Source organism: Hevea brasiliensis, chromosome 13 (assembly GCF_030052815.1).
Source record: "Hevea brasiliensis isolate MT/VB/25A 57/8 chromosome 13, ASM3005281v1, whole genome shotgun sequence".
Lineage (NCBI taxonomy): Eukaryota > Viridiplantae > Streptophyta > Magnoliopsida > Malpighiales > Euphorbiaceae > Hevea > Hevea brasiliensis.
Window position 1 is genome coordinate 75,973,889 of NC_079505.1, and position 12,779 is coordinate 75,986,667.

Below are 12,779 nucleotides of genomic sequence, written 5' to 3' on the forward strand. Positions count from 1 at the left end.
TTTTCTTTTTATTTATTTCATCATTATATGTCTGCTCACTATCACCAAGTGTAGTTCTAGACATCCCGACTTGCTCGGATCGTTATTTGACCACGGGAGCAACAAACGCATGCAACACGTGCAATGGGGATGTTACAACTCTTCCCCTCTAAATAAAAATTTCGTCCTCGAAATTTACCTGATGTGAAGAGCTGAGGGAACTGTTGTCTCATTGTTTCCTCGCTCTCCCATGTTGCCTCTTCCGTGTTGTGGTGTCCCCATAGGATTTTCACTAGTGGAATTGTCTTATTTCTGAGCTCTTTTACCTCTCGTGCCAAGATTTTAATTGGTTCTTCTTCATATGTCAGGTCAGGTTGTACCACAATTTTTTCTGCTGAGATGACATCTGAAGGATCTGATCTGTATCTTCTGAGCATCGAGACATGGAACACATTATGTATCTTGTCTAGCTCAGGTGGTAAGGCTAATCTGTAGGCTACTGGTCCCACACGTTCAATAACTTCATAATTTTCCCTTTTTCCTGAATCTCAACACTTTCTTCCACGGTGATACTCTGAGAAATACTTTCTCGCCAACTTCATACTCAATGTCCTTTCTTTTCAAGTCAGCATAAAATTTCTGTAGGTCTGAGGCAACTTTCAAATTGGCCTTTATCAGTTTCACCTTTTCCTCTGTCTGTTTTATCAGGTCTGGCCCCACTAGCTTATCTTCGCCCAACTTAGTCCAACATACAGGTGTTCTGCATTTTCTCCCATACAGTGCTTCATAGGGTGCCATTTGTATGCTAGCTTGATAGCTATTGTTGTATGCAAATTCTGCCATTGGAAGGTATCTGTCCCAACTTCCCTCAAACTCAATAACACAACTTCTCAGCATATCCTCGAGGACCTGGATTATTCTTTCTGACTGTCCATCCGTCTAAGGGTGAAAAGCCGTACTAAAATGGAGTTGTGTGCCCAAGGATTCTTGTAATTTCTTCCAAAATCTAGATGTAAACCTCGGGTCTCTATCAGATATAATGGAAAGTGGAATTCCATGTAGTCTAACTATCTCACTGATGTACAATTCTGCTAGCTTTTCCAGTGAGTAGTTAGTTCTGACTGGCAGCAAATGTGCTGATTTGGTCAACCTATCCACAATCACCCATACTGTATCATGCTTCTTCTGAGTGAGAGGTAGACCACTGACAAAGTCCATAGTGACTCGGTCCCACTTCCATTCAGGTATGTTTATGGGTCAGAATAAACTGATGGAACTTGATGTTCTGCTTTGACTTGCTGACATGTCAAGTATTTAGTTACATAGTCAATTATGTCCTTCTTCATACCTGGCCACCAGTATCAGAGTTTCAGGTCATGGTACATTTTTGTGCTTCCTGGGTGCATAGCATACACATTATTTTGTGCTTCTTTTAGAATACTGGTTTTCAACTCTTTATCATCTGGTACACATACTCTTTCTTTATAGTACAGGCACCCAATTTCTTTCACTTCATATTCAGTTTCCTTCCCCTCAGTGATTTTGCCCATAACAGCCATTAATTTCCCATCTGTCTTTTGCCCATCCTGTATCTGTTGTAACAGATTCGGCTTCACTTGCAACTCAGCCAAAATAACTCCATCAATGGAAGGTATCTATTCTTGCTTCCGGAGAGAGCATCAATACAATTTCTAAATGTATTCTCAAATACCTACATCATTCCTTTCTGTCAAAAATATTAAAATACTGATAAGACTCCATATCAATGTCCGGATATCTTCATCCTCAAGGTGTTCTTTCTAATTTATAGCCATAGTAGAGTCTCTAAGCTCATAGCAATTTTTGTGGTAATGGTAGTCCACATTACTGGAACTGAGTCTCTAACTCTAGCTACCTTAGAAGTGTAGTCTTTCGATAGGCTAGTTCTGAAGTTTTAAATTTCTGACTAGAATTTTTTTTTTCACATTTATTTCCCGTAATAGTACTCTATTCGGGCGTAACTGTATCAAATTATAGATTACTTACAAATATTCTTAGTTTATTGTACCATGAGGAAGCACGTAGCTCTACACAATAATCCCATATTAGTACTGTAATCTGCAGCTTACAATATAAACATCGAGAATATTACATAGTCACTACGTTATAACCTCATGATCTAGGTTTTCTACTTCTTTTTCTAATGCCCTCTGCGACTCTGAGTCAATATCTTAACTTTGAATAATCAAAAGTAAACAGATCTGCATAGTGTCACCTCGACTCTTCTGAATGCAATGCATGTATGCACACTAGTTCTTTCTACTTATCTTTGCCTAGGAACCCCTAAACCGTGATCTGATACTACTAAATGTGACACCCCTCACCCGTCTACAGTATAGCCGAGCAAGGCATGCTACACGGCGTGCCGGAACACCTAGTCTGTGATTATCTCATTTCTTGAACTCAATTTGATTTTAAGAAGTTATTTATGTAATATTCATATCATGTTGATACTATTGTCATACTTTGTTAAAATCAGTGTTTCAAGACTGGCAATAAAAATTTGGCAAGGTGCCGTCTATATTTAGGACAAAATGTCCTTCCAAACCTGTTGAAAACAGTTTAATATTATGATATCAAAATCTCAAATAATTCACAGTCTCTATTTCTCAGTAAAGTCAATAGACTTTTACAGTCATTAAACAGTTCCATAATACAGTCCATAATAATTTAAATATATACAGAAAATTTTCATGTTATTTAATATGTACAAAATATTACAAACCTTAGAGCTTTCATAACATTATAAAATACAGGGCTGAATTTCAAATATACAAAAAAAGTACAAAATACAAGATATCCTAAGTCCTACCATGTATGCAATGCAAAGGTGATGACTCGACTCCATGCAGATCCGATGTCTCACCCGATCAGAGGCTGGCTCCCACTGTGTCTCCAATACCTACGAGTTACAAAAGCAATGCGCTAAGCAATTTTTCTTAGTGGTGCCAAATATTAAGAAATATACACTAAAATAAAGTAAATAAAGTATTTACAAATTTTTGGTGGTGCTGTATGTCAGTAGGCTGGATTTAGCTATTTGAATTTAATTATACTTGAATTACTGCCCGTGTAGCCTATATACTGACCAGACTGGATAAACGGATATACTATCACTGGGTACCTAGTACCTCGGGCCGTCACACCATCGGTCACAAAGTGTCTTCCGGTGTGCAAACAGTGTGGCTAAGAAGCCATATAGTCAATCTGGCGATAAGCCAAGAATAAATACACAATATGTATAGCCGTAGGCTATTAAAGTCACAGTGCGCCACAATAAGCCGTAAAAACACAGTATGGCATGAAGCCATTTACGTAACAGTACTGTAATCCTATTGGCATGCCAACCTATCCATACTAGTCAACTAGGCAAACTAGGGCACATTATAAATTAATTGTTTAATCCTTCAATTTTTGGAGTTTACTAACTATTATATAATTCACAAGTCAATGCATATGTTGACCCTTTTTTTTTTAGGTAATATGGGTAAGTTGTTTCTAGCATCAATATGTCAAAATTTATATCTCAATATGCTGCCAATATAGTGCAATTTACCATTATTACAAGTTGGCATTCATTGCCAAAATGCTTCAAGCATCACTGTATGCAAAATGTCAAATTCTCAATTTTTGTTTGCTAGATTTGTCTAGCTTAAAGTCCTATTTCCCTTGGTACTATTCCCTTCAATTCATTTCATTAGTCAACCTATAATGTTGACCCTTGATGCACTCTATGTGAGTCAATTCTAATGTTACCAATATGTCACATTTTATAGCCCTTTAGTATTGGTATATGTTACCAATTTCATTTCCAAGTGTATTGCATTTTATTGCAATTTACCGGATTTCGGTCTACTATTTTGACCTAGCCGGACGACCTAGTTCCCTCAGTTTTTGGGTTTTGGTCCAAACTACAAACTTGTAGGTCTATGTCTTACGGAACGCGGGGCAAAATTTCAGGTCATTCTGAGTTATGTAGACCAAGTTATGGTCATTTTACTATTGTTGGTCAAAATGTATCAAAATTGGTCACTTTAGGTCATTTTAGGTTCGGCCAGTTTTTGGACCCGAACTTGTGCAAGCTTTTTGACTTGCTTATGGTCATTTCTGGGCTCGGGTGTCTTCATAAGACTTGTAGATATAGAGCTTAACTATTCATGGTAAAAATTTTAGATCAATTGTACCTATTTTGAGTGAGTTATGGCCTAAACACTAACTGCTGCCCAAATGGTTAGTTTTCAGGCCTTAAATGCACTAATCCGGATTTGGTCACTTTTTAAGGTCAGTTTCTAGGCAGAATTTTGGCAACCTTTCTACATGAAAGTTGGCCTATTTGGTGTCTATTTTCACCCCCCATTGGCCTCATACCAGTTGGGTTCACAGTTTGGCACTTATGGCCTAATTTAGGTGCTGCCTTCAATACACAACCTGCACAAAGCTCATACACTCCCAATTTAATGTTCCTTCTCCTCCTGATTACTACAATATTCAGTCAACAACACTTCCATACATCTATTGTACACAATTCTAGCAACAATTCTGGGCAGAATGTTCAAGTGCTCAATGCACACAATTCATCATTAAGTTCAACATTCACTTCCACCAAAATTCAACATACTTCAATGTCAATATTACCCATACACTTCAACATATTCATACTTCAATGTCACTTACACTTGCTGCCCACAATTTAACATTAGCATATACCATTAATAATCACATGTTCACACACAAATTCATGCTATTAGGGGCTGCCAAACATGGCAGTTTGCTCAAGGCATCAAGGTTCCATTTCACACCCTTAATTTAAACACTACATGCACATACTTAAATACAAACTTACTAGAACTTTCATTTGAATTAATCAACCTTCATTTTCATTTATTAGAAGTAAAAATAACTCAAGCTCAACAAGGGTTCATGGCTGCCCAAAATGAAGCAACAACACAAATCTCCAATAATTGTTTCAAACCATAATTTAAATTTCTCAATTTCAATCAATTCAAGTCCTATCACTTCCCATACATATACCCATATCAAACATCATCTTTAAACTCATCTACATCATTTAAACACATCAAAATCCCATGAATGTCTTGGCTGCCGAAATGAAGGGCTCACTAAATATACATTAATTTACTCAATTTCTTCACAAATCAACTCACCCAAAGCTCAAAACAAGATCTAATGAAAGAAAATGGGGAGATTAAACACTAACCTCAACTTGGGCTTAATTAAACTTCACCAAAACTCCTCTTTCTTGCTTCCTACATGCTGCCCATGATGTGTAGACCAAGTTTAATGAAGATACTTGCATGGAATCATGGCTTGATCAATGGTGCATGAAGGCTTGTATATGGGGCGGCCATGGATGAAGCTTGGAGAAATTTCAATTCGGCGAAGAAGAATAATGAGGAAGAAGATGAATAGTGGAAAAATCTGTCCTAGTGGTCCTTATATACTCCACTAATGCCCCACTAATCACAATTAAAAATTACATTAATTCATGATTTCCTTTAATTGCAATTATGCCCCTCCAATTCCCTTAAATTACATGTTATCTTGAATTTCATTTTTCATGGGATTTTTAAAATATAATACCACTTATTTTTCATGGACATTTAAGTCAAAAGTCAACTCTAGGTGTTAATTGACCAAAATGCCCCTCTTCGGGTCAAGTTCAGACTTTTTCGATAACACCGATTTACTCCTTGTACCGCCGATTTCTTTAATTTTTATTTTTTTCGTTTATACTAACTTTCTAATTTTTCTTTGACATTTTCTAAGTGTAATATCATTTATTTTTAATGGAGATTGAGGTCAAAAGGCAACACTATGTATCAAATGACCAAAATACCCCACTTCGGATTATATTCCCGATTTTTCGGTAACGCCGATTTTTGTCTGTTTCTCGATTTTTCATTTTTCTTTGTACTAATATATTATTTTTTTTTTGATATTTCTAGTGTCAATTACATTTCAATAAACATTTATTTATGTCTCAAAATTAAATTCAGAGGGTTCCCAGTCCTGGCCCAGAACGGCTTTCCAAGCAGGCCACCCATCATGCCATGCCTACTGCTTAACTTAGCATCATTTTCTCTCTTTCATTTTTGTTTAATTTTTCTTGTATTTTCTTTTTATTTATTTCATCCTTATATGTCTGTTCACTATCACCGAAGTGTAGTTCTAGACATCCTGACTTGCCTGGACTGTTATTTGACCACAGGAGCAACAAAACATACAGAACACGTGCAATGGGAATGTTACAAAAATAAACTTTTTCAAAAATTTCACTACTATCCTTGCATCATTTGTCGGGGAAGAAATGGCCTTAACCCATTTTGACACATAATCCACACCTATCAAAATGTATTTATTCCCAAAAGATGATGAGAATGGTCCCATGAAATCTATGCCTCAAACATCAAATAACTCAATCTCTAAAATTCCTTATTGTGGCATTTTATTTTCCTTGAAATATTCCCCACTCTTTGACATCTATCACATCTTAAAATAAATTCTCTCATAATTTTTAACATGTGTGGCTAATAAAATCCAGCTTGAAGTACTTTAGCCATTGTTTTATCCATACTAAAATGACCTATATAGTCAGAAGAATGACAATGCTCTAAAATGTTTCCTATTTCCTCTTCAGGCACGCACCTTCTAACTAGGCTATCTTTACATCTCTTAAACAATAATGGATCCTCTCATGTATAAAATTTCACATCATGAAAAAATTTCTTCCTCTATTGATAGCTCAAATCTGGTGGGAAAACTTCACATAATAGGTAATTGACAAAATCTGCAAACCATGGCAATGCATCACCAATAACTAGCAATTGCTCATTTGAGAAACTCGTCAATTGGCAATTCCTCTTCATTTCCATCTTTACTCTAATACTTAATCCTTGATGGATAATCTGCTATAATATTTTCAGCTCCCTTTTTATCTTTAATTTGTAAATCAAACTCCTGTAGCTAAAACCCATCTTATCAGTCTTGGCTTTGCTTCCTTTTTATTCATCAAATATCTTATGGAGGCATGGTCTGTATAAACAATCACTTTTGATCCAACCAGATGTGACCTAAACTTTTTCATAGCAAATACCACGGCTAAAAATTCCTTCTCAGTGGTAGCATAATTTACTTGAGCATCATCTAAAGTTTTACTGGCATAATAGATTGCATAAGACCTCTTCTCTTTTTTTCTGACCAAGTACAGCTCCCACAGCAAAGTCACTAGCATCACACATAACCTCAAATGGCAATGACCAATCCGAAAGTTGCATAATAGATGCTGTTGTTAGAGCTTCCATCAACCTGTTAAAAGAATCAAAACAAGCTTGGTCAAAATTAAAAGGAACATCATGATTTAACAAATTTGTAAGAGGTTTAGCAATTTGTGAAAAATCCTTTATAAGTCGCCTATAGAAACCAGCATGCCCAAGAAAACTTCTAATTCCCTTCACTAAAGTTGGTGGAGGCATCTTCTCAATCACTTCTACTTTAGCCTTGTCCACTTCAATTCCTCTATGTGATACTAAATGTCCAAGAACAATGCCTTCTTGCACCATAAAATGACATTTCTCCCAATTGAGCACCAAATCTATTTCTTCACATCTTTTAAGCACTTTAGAGAGGTTAGATAGACAATTATCAAAAGAAAAACCATATACAGAAAAATCTTCCATGAAAACTTCCATAATTTCCTCAATAAAATCAGAGAAAATGGCCATCGTACACCGCTGAAAAGTAACTGGTGCATTACATAAGCCAAAAGGCATTCTTCTATATGCAAACGTACCATATGGACATATGAATGTGGTTTTCTCTGGATCACTAGGATGTATTGGGATTTGAAAAAACAAGAAAACCCATCCAAATAACAAAAATATGAATGTTTTGCTAACCTCTCTAACATTTGATCAATAAAAGGCAAGGGAAAATGGTCTTTCCTAGTGGCACGATTAAGCTTCCTGTAATCTATGCACATCCTCCATCCTGTGACAATTCTAGTAGGTATCAACTCATTATTTCATTTTTCACAATGGTCACACCTCCTTTCTTAGGGACTACATGAACTGGGCTAACCCAACTACGTCAAAAATAGGATAAATGATCCTAGCTTCAAGCAATTTCAAGACTTCTTTCTTCACCACTTCTTTCATATTAGGATTCAACCTTCTTTGATGTTCTATGGTGGCTTTAAAATTATCCTCTAAAAGAATCCTATGCATGCACAAGGTAGGGCTTATACCCTTGATATCATCAATGGTGTAACCAATGACTTTCCTAAGTGCTCTTAACTCTTTCAATAATTTTTCAACTTGAACATCACTCAGACTTGCACTAATAATGACAAGATAAGTTGAATTAGGTCCAAGAAAAGCATACCTTAATGTAGATGGAAGTGGTTTGAGGTATATCTGTGGTTCTTCCTTCTCAACTAATAAGGGTGGTTGTGCAACTTCATGTTTCAACTCTTCAACTTGCAAAACTTGATCTCTTGGAACTTCTTGAGTAGCTTTCAAAATTTGAGCAAAAGCTGCAACTTTAAGATTTTCATCCTTTTTTGTTCTACTATGTACCAAACAATTCTCCAAAAAGTCCTCAGGATATCTTTTCCTAAATTCTTCTTCCACAATCTCATCAATAACATCCATGTCACACCTTACCCTCCGTAACGTATAACATGATCCCGTAGTATACCTAATGAATTCCCAAACTTCATCTACTGATAACCCATTAAATATACTACAAGGGATTTTAAACTTTTTCTTATTTCTTTTTACAGTGGTGAGCACTTTTGACAGATGTTAAAAAAATTTTTAACTGAAGTGAAATCAAATAAAAAATCTGAAGTATCAATAATTTCTGTAAAAATTTCGGCAGAGTGCCATCTGTATTTGGAGCAAAACAGTTCTTCAAAAACCTGTAAAAAGGACTTCCAATATATTTGTTCAATCCCAAACTCCAATATGGCTCAACTCAAATTAGTGTCCTCAACACAGTTCAAACTCAATTCAATATCATTCTCAGCAATTCCAAAGATAAAGTGCAAAATAAATTAGTATTTCAAAAGCTAAAATAAGAGAATTGTAATACAATATTTTGATAAGCCAAAATAAATTACAACTTTATTTTACAACTGCTCAAGACCAAGTACAATATATACATACAGTTCACATACATTACAATAATATTTACTAGAAAGTGGTATACTCAATATACCTGGCAAAATCCCAAAGCGAAGTCACAAGCAGCCTACTCTGCTGCTTTATCTGTCTGTCTACCTGCGACAGCAATGAAAAAGCTATCGCTGAGTAAAATTTACTCAGTGGTGAACAATAATAATTTAAAATGCTATATATAAAACTTTTATTGACAATTTACAATTCAAATAATTCACAATTTCATGTTACAATTTTCAAAGCTCATATAACACAATTTTATCAAACAATTAAATAACACAGTGTTGCTAATCAATAACGTAATTTAGGTCATGACACAAATTTTTTGAACATGTCGTGTTGTACACCACGATAATGCATACTCACCCCACTGATCAAAATCAATGAGGGAGGCGACTAGCTAGATAATGAGTACTCATCCATACTCATCTCAGATTGGCAAGTCAAAGAGGGAGGAATATAGTCATACTCACCCCATAAATGGAGGAGGAACATAATAATATTACCATGCCAAGTGTGAATCAAAACAATTCTAAATCACAATATTTAAATATTTCATACAAACCACAAATCACATTTTATCTCAAAATTTCCATTTGCAAAATAGGCAACACAATAGTTTTCAAATAAAATTCCCAAAGCCAAAACAATAAAAAATTATTCATAACTAATTTCTCCAAATAAATTTTATAGTAAAAGCAGTGAATATAAAAAGTATTGTGCACAGGTCAGATTTGAGTCGCCTCTAGGCCTTGACTCAATGTTCCTTATGCTTTTCAATATCCTTTTCAACTGAAACACGCAATTTAAAGTGTTTTAGTACTCAGTTAAATTGTTTCTAACAATAAAATTCAATATCTAAATTTTCTCGATACTATTCCCTTCAATTCATTTCATTAGTCAACCTATAATGTTGACCATTAATACACACTAGGTGAATTAATTTCAAAGTTCCAAATTTGTCACATTTTATAGTCTCTAAGTGTTGGTATATGTTACCAATTTCATTTTAAAGCTTATTGCATTTTATTGCCATTTTCCAAATTTCATGGCCAATGTTTACTGTCTATTGGACCAAACTACAGTGTAAATTTAACAGATTTCTCTTCATTAAATTGTTTCTCATTGTGTCTTCTTTAATTTCCTTTTTGAATCACTCCATTTGGAGTTGTATAGCTCAAGTTATGGTTAATTAACCATAACTAGGTCAAATCTAAATTTTAGTTTCCTTTTTAGGCATTTTTGGTTCTGAATTTACTAATTTATTTGGACTATTTGTAATCACATTGATGTTTAGCATTCTTCATAAGTATTGTTGTCCTATGTCTTAGGGACAACCAGAAATTTTGCTTACCATTTTTCAAGTCTTATAGAACTCTTTATAGACAAATTGTTAACTTGGACTCAAAGGTCCTATATTGGCATGGTCCTCAATTAGGTCAATAGCTTGACCTTAAATTCTAACCTTATACATTTATAATTTGAGAAAGTTGTCTAAAACAATGTTTTAGGTCTCTTTCATAGCTTTCCAGATTGGTATGGCTCATTACATTGGGAGATTTCTTGTAGGAGATATGCCTATTTGAATTTTCTGGACTTAATGGTCAATTGTACCAATTCCAGATTTAGTGTATCAATTTAATCAACTTAATTGACCTAGTTCCCTTGATTTCTGGGTTTTGGTCAAATTACCAATATTGTAGATCTATGTCTTATTGAAATTTTGGGACTGATTTCATGTCATTTGGAGTTCTATGGACTAAGTTATGGTCATTTTACTATTGCTGATCAAGTTTTACTTATATTGCAAAGTTTAGGTCATTTTTAGGTCAAAGTCAATTCGGCCAGTTTTTGTAACCCAAATTTGGCGATCATTTTGACTTGGTAATTGGCATTTCTGGGCTTGGTGGTCTTCACCAAAGTTGTTGTCCTATGTCTAAGCTTTCCAACGGTATAAATTTTAGGTCATTTGGACCAATTTTGAGTGAGTTATGGCCAAAAGACTAATTACTGTTCATATGATCAATTTCTGAGTTCTTATGTTATGCTAATCCGGATTTGGTCACTTCTAGGTAGAATTTTGGCATGACCTATGCATGAAAGTTGGCCTATTTTGTGTCTAGTTTTACCTCTAATTAGCTTCATACCAATTGGGGTCACAATTTTACACTTATAGCTTAATTACAAACTGCCATTAAACACATTGCTCAAACACCAACCAAATGCTCATTCACCTTGGTATAAGTTAATTTCTCATACCCAATTCTGAATTAGTATCATACCATGACCATTCATCACATCACATTTTGGTCACTTTGGGTAGAATATAACAATTCTCAATACACACATTATAACTTTAATTCTCAATGTTACATTCAACACAATATATATACATGTAATCACTCATCACTTCATATACACTGCCCTCAAACCATCACTAACAGAATTCATCAATTAATTTCATGAGATCAAACACTAGTCCATGCTTTTCAAGGCTGCCAAAAATGGCAGTTTGCCAAGGCTTTCACAATTACTTCCAAAATCCTAAATTCAATTGTTCAATCACACATACAAAAGGATTAAATTGCTAGCACTTCAAATTGACTCAACCAACACTAATTCCCATCAATTTAATGTAAGAAAAACTCAAGCAAGCTCACCTCCCATGGCTGCCTATAATGGGCAGATTGCAAACTCAACAATTTCTTTCAAAATTTTCAACCAAAATACTCCCCATAATCTCAACACAAACTTTAATTAAGCAAGGGAAGAAAATAAGCACTTACCTCTTATTGGAGCTTGCTAGAACTTCTCCAAATCCTTTCCTTTTTACTCCCAATATGCTGCCCAAGATGTATAGTCTAACTTTAGTAAAGAAAGCAAGTGGAAAGGAGGTGGAATGCATGGTTGCATGGATGTAGGAAGGATTCGGCCATGGGAGTTTGCTTTGGGAGGTTTCAGCTGTTTCAATTGCTAGAGGTTGAAGATGAATTTTTGATGTCCAAGGTGTCTTATATAGGTGTCCCAATCTACCTTAGTGGAGCAATAACCATGGTTTAATATTTAATTAATCAAAGTTTCATAAATTACATTTTTATGCACTAAACTTTCATCTTTTATATTATGTACCACATTTTTAATTTTCATGACATTTTCAAAGTGTGTTATCACTCATTTTTAATGGAAATTAACGTCAAAAGGCAACTCTAGGTGTCAAATGACTAAAATGCCCCTCTTCGGGTTGCATTCCCAATTTTTCGGTAACACCGATTTTTATTGGTTTCTTGAATTTTTTCGTTTTTCTTTATACTAATTCTTTAATTTTCTTTGACATTTCTAATATCAATTATACTGAAATAAGTCTTTAATTATGTCTCGAAACTTTAATTCCGAGGGTTCCCTGCAATCCTGGGGTTGGCTATTGCCTGCGCCGTAACTTCCTCGTGCGGTCACCCATCGCTGCGGTGCTGGCTCGTTTAACTTAGTTTCATTTTCTCTCTTTTATTTTTCCTTAATTTTTCTTGTATTTTCTTTTTATTTATTTCATCATTTCATGTCTCCTCA